An 18,053-nucleotide genomic window follows, 5' to 3' on the forward strand; every position below is an offset into this window, starting at 1 on the left:
CAATCCAAAACACTTAAACATAAAGACCAACTCCACACATTTTTTCCCTCTTCTTCCCTTCTCTCTCTCGCTCTTCTCTATCTGCTTTTTTTTTTTTTTTCTTTCTTCTTCTATCTCTCCATCTCTTTCCTTGCTTCCTCTTCCCTCTTCTCTATCGCTTCATCACAATCCAAAATAGCAAAACATAAAAACCCACTCCATAATTTTTTTTTTCCTCTTCTTCCCTTCTCTCTCGCTCTCCTCTTTCTGCTTTTTTTTTTTTCCTGAGTTGAGAGACAGAGAAAGGGTGAGTTTCAGAGGCTGAGGGGTTCATCTGAAGGCTGAGTTTAATTTTGTAAGTTCATATCGCGATATTATCGATAATATCGCGATATATTGTCCATTTAAAGCTACAACTTGAACGAAAATATCGTTATTGAAATATCGGCGAAATTATCGAGGAAATTATCGATAAATTGACGATATATATATGGAAATGTGCTAAAATATCGTAGCCCCAAAAAAACGATAATTTCGCCGAAATATCGGCGAAATTATCGATATTTTGTTCTATGGTCACGACTAAAGTAAATAACCCTATTTACTATGAACAACGCATCTGCTACTTCCGGAATCAACTGAGGAATGCACATAAAATGGCCCCTATCTCTATGAAACCCTCAGTTTCCCCCAAAATCCCTACCATGGCCCTAGCTTCCAGTGTTCGCCTTTCTTCCTCCATCCTCCGCTACCGCCTCGCTGCCCCACTCTACCCGACCCGATTTTCCAGTCTCCGTACCTGTCGGAGCTCCGCTTCCTGTCCGCATCGTCCTCCCGTCCCGGGACCCACATCCGCCCAATCAAAGCGAGGCTCCAGGACGACCCCCAAAAGGAGGACCCAGGCGAGGGGCAGAACGGGAATGGAAGTGTGCTGGTCAAGGACACAAGTGAGAACAGCGAAGAAAGAATCGTTCGTGTTGAGCTCCACAAGTAGGCCACTGAAGCGTACATGGCTATGTCTGTCCTGCTCGGCCGCGCCCTGCTGGATGTTCGCGACGGTTTGAAGCGGGTGCACCGTCGTATTTACTAAGGTTGAATGGTGAATGATGTGGGAGCACTACCTGGCTGGATTTACTAGGTTGATGAAAACAGCGACAGCGACTCTACGTAGATTTTCTTTGCGATTAGCCTTGAAGCCCTGACAGGTGAGCCCGAATCTCGATTTTTGTTTTGATTTGGATGCCTGCCTGCTTGAATTGTACACTCACTGGAAACTCAAGTGTCTTTGGTAGTAGTAATTGCTTTTTCTGAAATGCAGACATAACCACGCTAAACCAGTCCAGATTCTTCAAAGGGATTTGAAAACGCTCTTGACATTCGGTGATGAGTTTTTTGATGAAGTATCATCACTGTTTCTGCCGATGGTCATTTACAGGTGTGTTGAGCATATTTATTTTCTGATTAGTTTGGCTTTTCATGACACTGCATCACACATGCTATTGTAAAGCAAGCCATGATCATGCAAGTGTTCGGGTTAATTCAATTGTGGCGTCTTAATTGTTGATCTTGTGCAATTAGTCATCCTTGATTTGCTTTGTATTGTGGCATCCAAGTGGTAAGTTTTTTTGTTTTTTTTTTGTTTTTTTGTTTTGTTTTTCCTGAACATGAAGACATGGGCTGGCAAGGAATGCGGGACCTTACATTTCTTACTTTGACAGGGTTTGCACATGTATATCATTAGTTTTTTTTTTTTGGACGTATAAAAATGACTCTTGGAACCAGTTTCTTCTTAATTTGTATAAAAATGAGGGCCATTCTGCACTGTTTACCCTTGCTGCTGTCAAAGTCAGGTCCTAGGAGGGAAAAATGTCTTTTTTAGTATTAACACAAACTCGAGATCAATTCCTGTCTTGATTTTGTCGTTCATAAAATCTTCCCGTAATTGTGAAACTCCCAGGTTTCTTTCACCAAGTACCTATGGCCAAGTTAAAATTGGTAGTCATATACAAGTTATAATAATTGTGAAACTCCCAGGTTTCTTTCACCAAGTACTATGGCCAAGTTAAAATTGGTAGTCATATACAAGTTATAATAATTGTGAAACTCCCCTTGTTTCTTCTTGCATTGTTATGTAACGCTGCCTTTTCTTGCTTGGCATGTCGAAAGCAACTAGTGCCGTGGATTTTGTGCCTACTTTGAATTGAAGTATGCTTGCTCTGAAAATTATATTATGTGCAAGTTAGCTTAGTTGTTTGTCTAATATCTTTATTTTATCTATTTTTTAAGTTTCACAATAACCTCCTTTATTTATTAATTATTTTAAATAAATAGAAAAACAGAAAATCTGCTCATGCTAGGTCCACTAGGGCTGCAATGCTTTCTAAAATAAAAATGTTAATTGATGCAATGTTTTGAAACTAGCTTAGCTTTAAGTGTACCGCGGTAAGGGCTATGTTCTTTTCATTCAATTTCACTTTCACAACTAAGTTCTGTTTTGCTGTTGATTTATTTGATATGGTAGCATCTTTTTTATAGCAGCCTATAGCAGACAGTGTTAATAGCCTTATATGAAACCTAATAAATGATTGCTAGATTTTGAGATCTTGGGTCTATCATAACCTTGAGTTTGAATATTCAATGTTAAAGCTTTTAAGACATTTATATCAGAAAGTGCAACAAAAAAGTTTGGAAAGCAATTAAAATATATCGGGCCTTCCCCTAAGGTCGACTCGATTATTCCTAACAAAGAATCTGTGAACTTTTTATGTCTTCCATCTCCTAAATTGGATAAACCAAGAGTGGGAAAAATTTTGATTTTGAAAACACAACACATAACCTCAAGCCTTTTTATAATCAGGCGTGGAACCTTCTGGCCCTTTTAGGGCTTGGACCCCATCTCTCCAGCAGTATCACTTCTAATATTTGAAGTTTGGAGAAAGCGATCATATTTTAATTATCATTTCTGGATTCTACTCCATTTCTTTTTGAACCTTTTGTCTTTGTAAATATTGATTTAGATCACATTATAATTGGTTATTTAGTTCACGTGGTCTCCTGATCGCTTTGAAATTTCATTTTCCAGGATTTCTCCCTACGATTCCCACTAATTCAAGGGCATGGGAATTTCGGGTCGATTGATGCTGATCCTGCAGCTGCCATGCGTTACACAGAGTGCATATTGGAGGTATGTTCAGATATTTTAGTTACTTTGAACACTCTATGGGTTTTTAATAGTCATGATATCGAAATGAATATTAAGATCTTTAGGTTATATGCTATTCCAGAAACGGGGCAACCTCTCTCTCTCTCTCTCTCTCATCCCCCTTCCCTCTCTATGTAGTGATGTTGTAAGTAATTTTTAGTGCTCAAAAAGGCCAAAGATCTTGTTCCAGAGTGTTTACTTAATGCCTATTGGCAGAGTGCGAACGTGCTGCAGTGTTTGTTTAATGCCTATTGCACAAATCCAGGGAACCTATTAGACATACACATGCCTTATTGCAAAGGCTGGGTGATAAATGCAATAACCTATTAGACATACACATGCCTTGTTGCAAAGGCAAAATGTTAAATGGGAAAGAATAAATTTACGCCACTGAGTTTGGTTTCCAGCTTGTATGAAGTACTTTATAAGGTGTTGCTTTTGAGATTGGAGTAGGTTTTGGGAAATACCAGTGGACAAACACCAGGTAATTTTGCGAAGGTGTGGAATACCTGTCCATTGCAGCAAGCTGCCATTTTTTTCCTTGAAAAAAACAGAAATGTCAGTGAAATATTGCCAATATCACTAGAAGGTAGCCTTAGAAATTTATACTATTAGGAATTTGTTTAGATATGATCCACATAGAGGTGCAACCAAGAAGCGTGTGTATAGTGTAGCCTTCATTGCAATGCCACCCATAATGATATTAATTAACGATCCGATTGGATCAATTTCTTCGTTCAAAATGATTCTGGTTTTACTAAATTATGGCTTTCCATTGTTCTAGAAGTACACCATATTTTCTTGACTGAACTTTCTTGCTCAAATGATTCATCACAATGCTTGGATTTTCATTTGGTATTTTTTGTCTATTCACAGTATTCATAATGGGCAACCTAAGCAGATGGGTCTAAAGGAGTTGCTGCAGGTGACTGCTTAAGTTTAATCTCTTTATTGGATTTATTTGATATTGTAGCATCTTTGCTAAGCACCCTAAGACTCCCCCCATCTAATAACCCTCGTATGTTATGTCATATAGCAGATTCTAAACACGCGTCCAAAGGATCAAGAGCTCTGGGGACATCAGATCAGGTACTTTTCTCCCTCCCTTGCTTCTGTTAAGTTATTCGCGTACGGTTCCACTCATTCTCTTGTCAATCTGTCTATTACAGATTATGGTATTAAAGTATTGGAAAATGCCGAAGGTGAACTGGTGCGTTCACTTGAGAATCGTTGAGTTTCAGCAAGTGAGGATGGTATTAAGGTACTTGAAAAAACATTCACTTGAGAATCATGAAGTTTTTGCCTTTGGGCTGTCTTCCTGAAGTGTTGGGAAGGTAAAATTGTTGCATCAGATTTATCAAGCGACTCAAATTTACTAAGTGATTAGAAATGTTAACTAAAAAAATTATGTTGCAAGAATCTATAATTGACACATTTAGTACTTCCAATTCTGCCCATGAAACAAACAACGAAGTGCTCAAAATCGAGGTTTTAGTAGTAAAGGAGTATGATACCTTGCGTTAAGTAAGGGAAGTTCTTTCGAGAGCCATGTTGGACTTGGGTTCGTTGGAAACAAGGCTAGCATTTCATTATTCATACGAAGATACCCCTTTCATGGTATCTTGTGATGCACTTGAGCATCCTAACATGATCGTTATGGACCACAGCTTTGTTGTTTAGTTAGGTTAGGTAAAATCAAGATACATGTGGACGGATGACGTGGGAAGAAGTGAGGACCGGAGGTTGGTGTGATGGTGGTTACAGTGGTGTGAGCTGGTCATGTAGAGGACGAAGAACTGTAGGCTTTGAGGGAACAATGGAAATAAGGTGGCAAAATAGCTTTTCCTTTTCTTGGGCTGATTGATGTTGTGTTCTTAGGGGAGTAACACGATGATCTAGAAGAGATTGCCTCTTTACTTTGGAGCTGCTTTGACTTTGCAAAAGGGAGGAAAGACAGAGTCTATTTAGGAACTGCTCGGTCGCACAAAAGAGAGGAGGGACTTGACCTTTCATGTTTCCTAGCTGCCTATACAGAAATCTCAATATTAGAGGAGGACTAACTGCTGAGAGTAGTACTTAATTGTGCTTGGGCAAGAAGAAAACAGAGTCAAAGCATCTCCAAAGTAGAGGGGCAATATCTTCTAGATCATCGTGTTACTCTCCTAAGAACACAGCATTAATCAGCCCAAGAAAAGGAGAAGCTATTTTGCCACCTTATTTCCATTGTTCCCTCAAAGCCTTCAGTTCTTCGTCCTCTACATGACCAGCCCACACCACTGTAACCACCGTCACACCAACCTCCGGTCCCTACTTCTTCCCACGTCATTCGTTCACATGTATCTTGATTTTACCTAACCTAACTGAACAACAGAACTGTGGTCCATAACGATCATGTTAGGATGCTCAAGTGCATTACAAGATACTATGAAAGTGGTATCTTCGTATGAATAATGAAATTCTAGCCTTGTTTCCAACAAATCCAAGTCCAACATGGCTCTCGGAAAAGCTTCCCTTATTTAACACAAAGTATCATACTACTAAAACCTCGATTTTGAGCACTTCGTTGTTGTTTTATAGGCAGAATTGGAAGTACTAAATGTGCCAATTATGGATTCTTTTAACATAATTTTTTTTAGTTAACAACCTTTCTAATCACTTAGTAAATTTGAGTCTCTTGATAAATCTAATGCAACAATTTTACCTTCCCAACAGTTCAAGAAGACAGCCCAAAGGCAAAAACTCCATGATTCTCAAGTGAATGTAGTGGTTGAACACCTTCGGCATTTTCCAGTACCTTAATACCATCCTCACTTGCTGAAACTGCTAGCATTCTTCCTTCCTTTTTAAATTGTAAACAATGAGAATCCTAACACAGATATTAAATCAAGTGTTCTGTGAACTCTAACATTAACCTCGAAATATATAACAGTGAACGTGATGACCAAAGGTATACAACTTATCACCAGTGAATCTGCAAACAGATAACCATGATGTTTGTAATTGCAAGCAATAGCCTTATCCATAGCGGTGAAGGAAAATGCCGTATGAACCAAACCTTAATTAAGGTTCGTCAATGGGCTGGGCCGGGCTTTAAAGAGGAGAGAGAAAATGTCGGGTCGGGTTTTTTTAGAAAGTTCAAGCTCGACTCATGAGCCGGGCTTGAGAAATTGGGCTGGGCCGGGCTAAGCCCAACGGGCCCTACTTCATTAAAAAAAAAAAAAAAGGTTTAGGGATTAAACTCACTTAATTCTAATATTTTCACTTCAAACCAAATTTCTAAAACACACAACTTATAAGGTTTTCCACAAAAATAATAAAACTAAGTATTATTTTTGAGGTTATTACATAATTAGATCGTAATACGTTTTAAGAAATAATTTTAAAAAATGATAAGTATTAAAAAAAACATTTTTTTAAAGGATGGTATGAATAAATATGCAAATATTTGGTGATGTGTTCAAGAAAAGTATGATTATATTTGGTTTCGTGATATGATTATATTTAGTGATGTGATATGTTGTGAAAATCACATGTATATAATTGTTGAATTAATAATTGACACAAATTAATGTGCTAATCATCCAATTATAAACTAGGAATGAGTAAAGGAAAGTAAATGAAATGAAACAAATTATATATGTGATTTCAGTGATATAATTATAAACCTAAACTCTTATTTATACATAATGTGGGCCTATGGGTCGGGCCGGGCTTTAGACACCCAAGCCCAAGGCGGCCGGGCCATCTCAAAGCCCATAATGGTCTGGGGCAGGCGGGCCCCCATCGGCTCATGAGCCCGCATGCCAAATAATGAGGCCTAACTTTAATTGTCTTGTCCTCTCCACAATTTATGATGCATAATTTTTTGTTTATGCGAGTGAAAGCAAGATCACTAATATTACTGACATGAGAATCTATCTGGCAGAATTTCATTTAGAAAATCCAATCAACATATAAGTAATTATAGTCTTTAAAAACATGGATAGTTGTAAACGACCAAGAAACCTTGTTACCCAAATCAAGTTAAACAATACTAGCAATCACAATTCTAGAAATCGTAAGAGTCACTATATGAAATTAAAAAGGGAAAAGAGAAAGAACCTCTAGGTGGTTTTGTAAATCGTCACCACCATTGACAGGAATTAGTTGCAGTAAATTCGTGGAATAGGCAATACTTGAAATAGAAGTTGGGCAAAAGGAAGAACAAAAAACTATTCGTAATAACCTGATCTGTGAACTTCAACAATTTCCCCCCTATTAACCAGAAACTGTAATTTACTTTTTCTCGTGCATGTAGGGCACACCAATCAGTATGTAAACTAAAATGCGTCATGGGAAGTAAGTCCCCTTGAACATAACAAGATAGGAACCCTCAGGACTCCAAATAACATGATTCACTGACGCAGTGCATTCATTGGTCACAAATGCCTACCACAAGACACAAGACATGAAAGCTAACATTAGTGCTATAGTTGAACCTACGAATCATTAGAAATTGTTGTCTAAATGAAGGGCAGGAAAAGAACAAAAAAATCTAGGGAATTAAACCTTCAGAGCCTCTGAGCATTCAGCAAGGTTGCAAATCTTGAAACTCCGAGAAAAAAGCCCTTCCCTGCCACCTACGTCGCATATTGTTACGCAGGCAATATTTGTTCCAACTGAAATTGGAAGGAAAAAATAATAAATTTAAATCCAGAAACCATACAACAAGAGGATAAGATCAAAGAGAATAAATTCTGGCACAAGCAAACCGAGAGCAGAGTGTGTTGCACTGGATGAAACTCCATGCTAGTGCCAGCTGAACCTTGACTCAAATTGACAACAACAGTCTTGGGCAAGTCCTCAAAAGAGTGAAGGGTATGGATGTTTGTGGAAAGAAATTAATAGACAGACCTGCGAAGGTAAAAGGGAGGTCAGGTTGCAAGGAAACTGGATTATTTTATGCATAATCTCAAGGATGTAAGAAAGATAAATGTAGTTGAGGCAAAAAGAAAAACAACTTTAAGATTAAAACACATATTGCACAGAGAATAGGAACACTAACAACTACACTACTTTCAAGATCTTGTTTCAATAAGAAAAAATGCAAAAGAAAACAAAAATTTAAGAAGTGAACCATAATCCGTAATAGACAGATTGACAGAGTGGAACCGATATACGAATAACAAAATAGAAGAAAGGAAGAGCGAGTGGGACGTCATCTGCAATATGACGGAACATTGCTGGGTTGTTAGTTGGAGTCGTCCTAGATAGCTTTAGAAAAGATGCTACCATATCAAATAAATCAAGAGCAAAACAGAACTTAGTTGCAAAAGTGAAATTAAATGAAAAGAACTCAGCCCTTACCCCGGCTCGCATCTGTAATTCCACCCACATCTGAACCCCATGGATTCCATGTAAATAATTGCTTGTAGGTAATAGGCCTCCACATCAACCTTGCATTCTAATAACACATTCCCCCATCCTTATGCACTGGTCGGAACTTCAGAAACCATAACCAATGTCAATACCACAGAGTTTAGAGTTTTTCATGTTTGCAAACTAAAATTATTTTACAAACTAGCATTTTAATCATTTAACACACAGAATTAGGTATCATGATATTAAGGAAACTCCATCTCATATTGCGTTTAGTAATTTAAGACAACATCCTATACGTTTGACATTCGCAACTTAACGCCCTATTGTGTACTGACTTGTTCTAACTGAAATACAAAGTAAATATTATCTGATGTTTCGCTGGAAAACTGGTACTTTTTACTACTCACATGTTATTTGAACATTTCCTAGCAATACAGCACCATCAGTAATAAATTCATAAGCATAAAGAAAATATTGAAAGAAATTAAATAAGCCAGATAATAAGAAACCATACAAGCATTCTTCGGAACTGTTAGACTGATCAGTCCAACAGAAACTGTTTGGTGTGGACCACAAGACTGGTTAGCCGTCCCTTAGTGACAGATGCCGTAAAAGGTGCCGGCAGAGGCTGAACTAGCGGAAAATGAAATATATAAAATAAACATACAAATAAAAATTTCTAAAGAAAACTACTTCCTGATATAGAGACACCTAATTTAGGAATGGAACCCCATAAAGGGTTAATTTCGTGGGAAGGAGCATGAACCACTTGTTCACAACGATGGTCCAAATATGTCCATAGGAAGATTTATTTATTGTTTTATATGTGCAAGCAGCTCAACTTATCCATAACCAAAAATACGTATATGACTTCAAATAACAGAGTGTATTGTCAAAATTGTATATAGCAGACGTAAATTGCAAGTAATACTCCTGTCAATTATGGATATAAGTCAGCACCCTTCAAAAGTCTACCGGAGGTGTGAATAAGAAGGCTATAATGCCAAGTCTTGATTTGTCATAAGCTGGACAACTAAGATCCGGAGGGGAGACCATGATCCCCATCTGAGCGAAGGTGCCATATGTGCTTGAGCAAAGCTGCATGATTCAAAGATTCCATTTTGGAGATTCCTAGGCAATCTAGAAAGACAGACCGTAGCCCAAGCAACCTTGGCCCTTCTATGGTCAAGATCACTTCTAGAGAAAGGCATGGAGAATATGCTAAACCCGCTGGATTGCTCCTTGAGGAAGGAATAAAAGAGAAGACCAGGATGGCGAAAAGGATAGAGTTAACTAACTGTAACCTGCCCGCGAAAGAAAGAGCCTTACTAGCCCAACAACTGATGCCTTTCCGACCGGACTATAGAGAGGCCTTACGCCCAGACTGAACTACACAGTTGAAAGCCATTACGTTAGCGCGCAACCAGAACTTCTTGCTTACTTCCCTCCGTAGCCAAGACTTTTCTTACCTTTTCCACTCGGGTAGCTCACTCTATATGGCTTGTTTTTTGGGAGGTAAGCTTGGGCAGCAAGCTATCTGTTCCCTTAAGCAAAAGTAGTTGAAGCCAAAGGCGACAACGAGACCCCCAAGCCCAAGGCAAGGGGGTAGAGAGAAGAGTGGGTATGCGGGTCACTCTTCCCAGAATTAATATCACCACCCGCGATGCCTTTACTCTTGTTGATGCCCAAAATCGGAGGACAACTTAGGTGGAAGAAGTGTCAAGTGTTCAGCATGACAAGAGGGTTGTGGACCATCGGCAAGGAGAGATCCCACAAATGAAATAGGGAGGAAGCAACCGTCAAGTTTCGGATATAGGTGTGGTACCTACCGAAGGCTCTCCGATACTTAAATCAGCAAGAGTAGGTTATGTAGTAATTTTAGTAAAGTAACAGTGAATTAGTAGATCTGTTCCGCCCAAAATGGGAATGGGCTAGGGTTAACTTATAATTTATAATCTGATGATCGAGTCGATTCCATGAGGTGAAAAATTACCTTTTTTACTTGGACACTATTCCTCTTTTATAGAGAATTGAAAGTGAGAGTTTACACAAAGTTTTGACGTGGAACTTTATCCAAATCGTTATAATGGTGACACGTGTCCATGGTTCTAGGCTCTGTAATTGAGAGCTTGGTTGATTATGGTATAAACAATAGTCCTCCAAGTTTTGCGATCAAGAAGTGGCTTCTGGGTTGGATAATCAAATCGAGTATTTTTGGTCTAGCAAGCGCCGTAGGGCGTTCCCCAATCCCCCAAGTTTGCAAGCTAGAAGTTGCGTCGACCATGGGGGTAACTTGGTGAAGCTGCTGAGTTGGCGTTTGTTGGGTAGGCGAAGAAGCGACCCACAATAGACTAGTTAGTGGCACATCTAAGTCTTTAATAGAACAAAGTACTTCTACATATGGGCTAGCACAATGTTGGAATTCTATTCGGCAAATAAAAAGTTTTGCATCATGCAAAAGCTGCCTCAGTATAGCTAGCTTAGAGCTTTGCAAGCGCTGCCCTCACAGTTGAGGAGCCACAATTTGGATGAAAGGTCGCCTTTTAAAATACTCTAATACATAATTTTTTGGTGTAATTGATACAGATAACGAGTTTTATGAGATAAATTCAAAATTATTCAATGATCATCCAAACTTGGTTAAATATGAAGTTGATAAGTTGTTCGCTCGATTAACTTCTAAAATTGTCGATGAACATTTGTATGCTCAGGGGACGGGAGATGTGTTTGACCAAAAAACACTTTATGGTACGGTTGAATGTACTAGGGATCTCTTCTAGAATAAATTGCATGAATTGTCTTAATTTTCTAATAAAAGAATTTCTAGATTCCAGTTATAAAATGAGAGGTGGCCGTGCTATTTGTGGGAGTTGTTATGTTAGATTTGAATTTTACCACTATTTTTAAGTACATTTGTTTTCGAGAATGTGCTCTTTGTGAATGTGAGTGCTAAGCTCTTCCTAGAAATGGTAATAAACTATAGTCTTAGGAAATATTACTTATGGCCAATGGAGTTTAGCCTAATAGAAAAGGGCATTGACTTGGATAACAGAGGTCTGAGGTTCAAACTCCTATAACTCCTATAACATGATAGTACTATCACTTGTATTAAAAATATAAAAAAATTATTACTTATGGTAATTAAAAAGTAATTTATATTTGCATTCATATATTTTATTTATACAATAAATATGAGAGTAATGGTAGACATACCACATTTTCATACCAATTTTTTATACTTTCTTATTTGGCATATGCCACATATATCAATCACCATTTTTGTCTTATTATTTTTTTTAAAAGAATAAACTAATGGCAAAACTCCATCAACTATACACAAAGTTTCAATAATTTAATGTTGTAACTTTGAAAAGAATAATTTTTAAAGTCTAGTCTCATATATACATTTACAAAGAAACCATAGCTCTTTTATTCACGAATTAACCAAAAGAATAACTAATATATAACTAGTAAGTTATAACCATAGGCAAGACAAATGATAGAATATATTATTTTATAACGTGTATACTAATACTGCTACGCAAAGTGAATTACGCAGATCATATAAATAGAAGTTCAATAATCGTGATTGTCATATTTGTATGCGTTTTTTTTTTTAAAGAATTATATCCTAGTTCAATTTATTGAACAAGTTTTACTTAAAACCCTCAACTCTCTTGATTCTTTTATCTTTCTTTCTTTCTTTTTCTTCAAGATACCTTTGTACAACCCAAACCTTTTGGTTGTGGAACATAATTGTTTAAATCGGGTAAAATTTGTAGGGAATAGGGTTTTTGAGGAAAACTTGTGCAGAACTCAATGCATAGGCATGCCAAATATGATGCCATATGCACATGCAGAGTAATCTTAATGCACATACGTTCAAAACCCTCTTTATATGTGAAACGGATTGTTATAATTTCTTTGGCAAATATCAACATAATAGGATGATTTTTCATGATAAATCCGCTAATGTTAGCGGGAATAACTACTATTAAACAAGTACTACATAATTTATGAAATATTCATAATGCTCAAGATAGAGGAAAATGAAGAATTTTAGAGAGACGGACTAACAGCCCACTACTAACAACACCGATATTGTCACCAACTTAACCACCTTAAGGGAATATTGTGGGAATGGTGTTGTGTAGAAATTTCTAAAAACTTTACAACCAAACTTTAAGAGTACAAATCACCTAACAAGCCATATCTAATATGAAATCAAAACAAGAGCGAAAGCATTAAATAAACTAGGGATTCATGCAAGTTTCATTTGGTCCCAGTCTTTATAAGTTTATGAAAGTGTGCACCAAAGACTCTCTAAATCCTACTTGAGAGAAAGATAAGATGTTCATACCTTTAGAGCGAATCTTGAAACCAAGAATGGTGTTCAAGTAGAGGGAGTGGTCCCTTTGTTGTTGGCTCTCCCTTTGATGTTGATTCTCTACCTTGTAGCTCTCCAAATAGGTACAAAGATATGCACCTCCCCAAAGCTCTTTACAAAGGATTGAATGAGATGAAAGAATGAGTAGACAACAAGTGAAGAGTGGTGCTAGCACCCTCACTTGATGTGATAGATTGAAGCGATTAGGGAGAGAGGGCTTGATGCTTTCTCACTTCTAATTAATTTCACCAAAATACCCTAGGATGATAGCATTCCATAGCTACACACTTATAGGATCAAAAATGTCACAAGAGTGAAAAAAATGCCCCCAAACCCTAGTGCACCCCCAACCACCCCCCTCCCAACCCACCCCCCCTCCTTTTTTTCCTCCTCGCTTTTGTGTGTCATCTTTTGCTATCTTGATTCAACATATTAATCCTATAATGTGTCACATATGTGCCTAAGTCCATATGGTCAAATGCCTTTTGAATTTCCAAATCATATGGACCTTTAATTAAAGTTTCCTAACTTTAATTGAATAATTAAATTAAACTAATCAATTTAATTGCTCTAGTGACTTGACTAATTCAATCACTCACTTGTCTAACGAGTGTTGGTCATGGTCATCCTTAGTTGTCCTTGTCAAGTGTCGGGTCAACCATTTGACTTTTGACTTTTGACTTTCACATTGACTTTGACCAAGTCACAAAATTATTCATTCTCTTCATAATTTCCCAATCGATTCCTTTTCAGTGTGCGATTTTATAGGTTTTAATTAGCGAGACAGTGGGTATGAATGATTCACTCAGAATCAAGTATGAATTGTATTCCTCCATACAATTCTCCCCATCGGTGAAGGCTAATTGTAATTAATCCTTACAGGGCTTCCACAAGCCATGAGTGACACCTAGCAGTATGTCATGGTTACTCAAGCTATAAAAAAATTCATGTAGAGAACCTAGTCAGTTTGTGATTACAATGCAATTCGATCATTCTCTAATTCAATGCTCTATGTCATATTCTTGGGATATGGTAAACTTGTGTCAAAATCCATAATATGATGTCTCTAGATTATATGATTCAATTTGATGAAATTCAAACGTTCTTGTTTCAATTTCCATCCAATACTTAGGCCAAAGATTCACTAATCATATCTGTTTGGGCCCAAATTCAGCACGCCAAAGTACAAAAGACAGGCCCATAACAAGATTATGATCCAGACAGATTGGGCTTCACACCAAAAATGTTGAAAACAAAGCCTCAGCCCAAGAAAGCCCAACGTGGAAACTTTCAATTGGGCTTCAAGGATCAGCCCGTAATTTTTTGTTAGGTTCAAAACCCAAAGGATCAAAAACACACCCACGTGATTGCCTCAACTTTGAAAAGTCAGCAATTCCAACTAAGTTTAAAATATGAGAGGGACATCTCTGAAACACTGCCAACAGAAGATCAAAAACCCATCTGTGTTCGAGATTTTGCTCCAAATCAATACACCATCTTCCAAGGAATTCACGGATCACGCTTTCTAAATTAGAACGGAAAACAGGGAACTATTTAGAAAATACAAAAGAAAAGGGCCAACTGCCATAAAAAGCCTACACGGACGGTGGCGTCGGTTGAAATAGAAAGCTGCCACCCAGGAAACCAGGGAAGGGACTGCCTTAGGAAGCGACTACTGAGAGCCTATCTACCATGATTGATAAGAATCCCTTTTTACTTTACATTATAAGAGATCTTTTTGCCGCCCATTATTTAGAATTAAAATCACCTCCCCAGGAGGGTCTCTTATAAAAACGAAAGTAGGCAAGGAAGCAAAAACACAACAAAAACACTCAAAAAATTCAAACAATCAATCAAACAATCAGAAATCAACCAAAAGCTCATTTGAGCCACCAAAGAAGCTAGCTATATATCAGAGTTTCCAAAGTTCAGACTGAGAGAAATAAGTCATTCAAAACGAGACTTCTCTCGTTACAAATTTGGTTCAGCAAAAGCCAAAACAAGCATAGTTTGAGTTTTTACAAATATGAAAACCTCAACAAATTTTACAGTGCAGTTCCAGCTTGCTAAGTCCTCGAGAACAGCCACTTCTACCCCTTCAAACTGAAGAAGCCGCAGTTCTGCCTACTCAAAAGCCTCCCAAGGCTTGAAGTAGATTAAAGCTCTGCCAAAATTGAACTTTGGTATCGATTTACAGCTAAAGCTAAGCAGTTGAAGTTATTGACAGCTCAGTCCAGCACAGACACACTCAGTCTAGCCTGGATCAGAAGTTTCTACCCAGGCAGAAGTGGGATTCCAGCCGTCTTTTTGTCTCTCTAGAGTTGATTTCTCCCTTCTTAATTTTGTAAAAGACAGTTCTGCCTAAAACAGTCCACTTTATTATTTTCTATTCTGGCCAGAACTACCACTTTTATACTGAGATAAATTATGAAAGTCCTCACCAGTTTGAGGCAAGAAAAAAACTTACTTGGGAGATATTCCTCACCCAAATTCACAATCATTTGTTTTAGAAGTCAGTAACTTGGGGCGCAAGTTATCCACTCTAAAAAGAAGTCTGCTAGGATTTACATTGCTAGCAGTGGCACGCTCACACACCAACACCAAAGAAAGCTGACTTGTCGACCAACAAATGGTCTCCAAGCCAGTGGGGAACTTCGCCCTTCCACCTCAGGAGTAAACACAAAACGGGTGAACAATTTGGCACACCCAGTGGGACTTCTCATTATACATACTCTGACAGAATCATTCACAGATTTACAAATACCGGAAGATCTAGCCAGAACCCGCACCAGATATGGAGAAAAACAAGATGGCTCTCAGGGAAGGCCTCGAGTCAGAAGAAAGTGATGCTAGGCAATCTGCCCACGGCAGTACAAGAAGTAGACGTTCCAGGACTGGCTTCAAAAGGATGAATCAAATACAGGAGTCAGTACTCTGACAAGAAATCACAGTACAAAGGAGCCAGGACACTCTCAATAACATGACAGCCATGATGCAATGGCAGGTTAACAGACAGTTCCGGAAGGACCGAGAATCCGCCATGGCCAGAATCCCAAACCCGGATCCTGTAATCCAGCAGTTAGATCTCCCTTATGGCCCTCCGCCAGGACTAGCATGGCCATACTAGGAAAACCCCCTAGTTGCACAGATAGCTGGAGTACCAGACCACAGAGAAATTCAGGCTAGTCCGAGGGAAGGAGCCCTTCCTAATCAAGAACACGAAGCCCCAGCCTAACCAGATGACCTTGCACTAGCTCAGAACCAGCCAGAACCTCAGCCCATTCCACCTCATGTGGCCCCACATGATCAACCTTTGGCGCTTCTGCCTGAACCACCAGCAGTGTTGCCATATAGACCCAGAAGGATGGACCCTAATCCATTCCCTCCACCCGCAAGAGGGAGAAGAGGCAGAGGAGGGAATAACCTTTTTGTTAATCATGACAAGAATAGGCCGGGGGCAAACTGGAGGAATCACCAGAAGTCGAAGAGCAGGAAGAGCGCAGGGAGGAAGCTCTACCCAAACCATACAGAGCAGAGCCCAGGATTGATTACGTCCAGCCAGAACAGGGACAAAATCTTCCCCCTGTCAATGCTTTGAATGACATAGGAGCATTGCAAAGAATGATCAGAGAAATCATGGAGCCCGAGGCTAGAAGAGGGGAAAGGCCTACTTACAGAAAGCCATACCCAGCCTATGTCGATCAAATACCGCTGTCTCCAGGTTTCAAAGTACCAAACTTCACTTTGTTCAATGGGGAGGACCCCCATGCTTCCTCAGTTGAACATATAGGCAGGTTCTCCGTCCAATGCATAGCTATTGAGAACAACCCTCTGTTGAAATTAAGGCTTTTCGGCAATTCTCTCTCTGGACAAGCTTTTACCTGGTACACCAGCCTGCCAGCCAACTCTGTTCAAACATGGGAACAGATGGAAAATGTCTTCCATGACTACTATTACAGGATTCAGCCAGAAGTCACCATCAGTGATCTAGCTCCCCTCAAGCAAAGTGAAGATGAACCGGCCCAAGATTTCATAACCAGGTTCAGAAAGCTCAAAATGAAGTGCCGAATCCCTATGGAAGAAAGACACTTCATCCAAATGGCCCAAGCCGCCCTTAAAATCTCTCTCAGGAAGAGGTTCGACGGAATGTTGTTCGGAGACCTGGCAGAACTGGCTGATATGGCATCCAAATACGAGGAGTTACTCAGGGAAGAACAGCAAATTAGGAACTCCTCCAAAGGTACATACTACAAAACCCCTTCTTCTTCAGTCCACCTGATCGAGGTGAAATCACAAGAAGATGCAGAAGAATCAGAAGAGAAAGAGGTTTCAGTGGCAGAAATGGCGAAACTAAAACATCCCATTAGTTGCAAAGCCCTTACAAAGCCACCTAAAGACCAAAATCCACCACCATTCACAGGAGGATTCGTTCCAAACAAGCCAACGCAAAACAAGGTTTACTCTTTTGATTTGACCAAGGTTGATGCATTGTTCGATGAAATGCTACTGTAGAAGGCAATAGAAACGCCTCACAGAATACCGAAGCCGGAAGAACTCAAGGGCAGACAGTACTGCAGGTGGCACAACTCTTGGAACCATTCTACCAATAGTTGTGTTGTTTTCAGGGACGTAATACAAGAAGGGATAACGGCAGGAAGGTTTAAACTGGCAGAAAAACCACCATCGGTCACAATGGATCCTTTCCCTCAACCACAAGTCAATATGGTCAACTTAAATTGGCCAGAACAGAGGGAAACTGACCCAATGACAGATGCTGGTTGCAGCAGAGGCAGAAGAATCATAAGGGAAACCAGTCAAATACCAAGAGCGACCATCTCGGCTGGGGTGGTGCTCTGCAATAGGTGCAAATGTGAAACAGAGCTAGAGGTGGTTCTAGACAGACAAAATCAGCCCACACCTAGTTTCTTTAACAGGATTGAAACCTCATCCCGAGACAAAACAAGGCAGAAGAGCTGTCTTAGGCCTACACAATACAGCGAGAGGAGGATGGAGCAACCCAGAAAGGAAATACCAGTCAAGACACCCGGAAACGAAAAACCCTTGGCAACGATCATAGAGGGTAGATGGTACTCCGTAGAAAAAAGTGGTAGACCAACTCTGGAG

The 18,053-nt window shown here is 39.1% G+C and overlaps 1 long non-coding RNA gene across 2 annotated transcripts; it reads left to right on the forward strand.

The window, feature by feature from the left end:
- LOC109947671 lies at positions 590-6,131 on the forward strand. Of its 2 annotated transcripts, none has more exons than XR_002270460.1 (6): positions 590-1,184; positions 1,298-1,414; positions 3,062-3,163; positions 4,058-4,106; positions 4,218-4,270; positions 4,351-6,131. It is a non-coding gene; the product is annotated as an uncharacterized LOC109947671 (long non-coding RNA). The 2 variants fall into 2 exon arrangements; XR_002270461.1 differs by having other exon boundaries at positions 4,221-4,270.

The sequence above is a fragment of the Prunus persica genome, chromosome G2 (genome assembly GCF_000346465.2).
Source record: "Prunus persica cultivar Lovell chromosome G2, Prunus_persica_NCBIv2, whole genome shotgun sequence".
NCBI lineage: Eukaryota > Viridiplantae > Streptophyta > Magnoliopsida > Rosales > Rosaceae > Prunus > Prunus persica.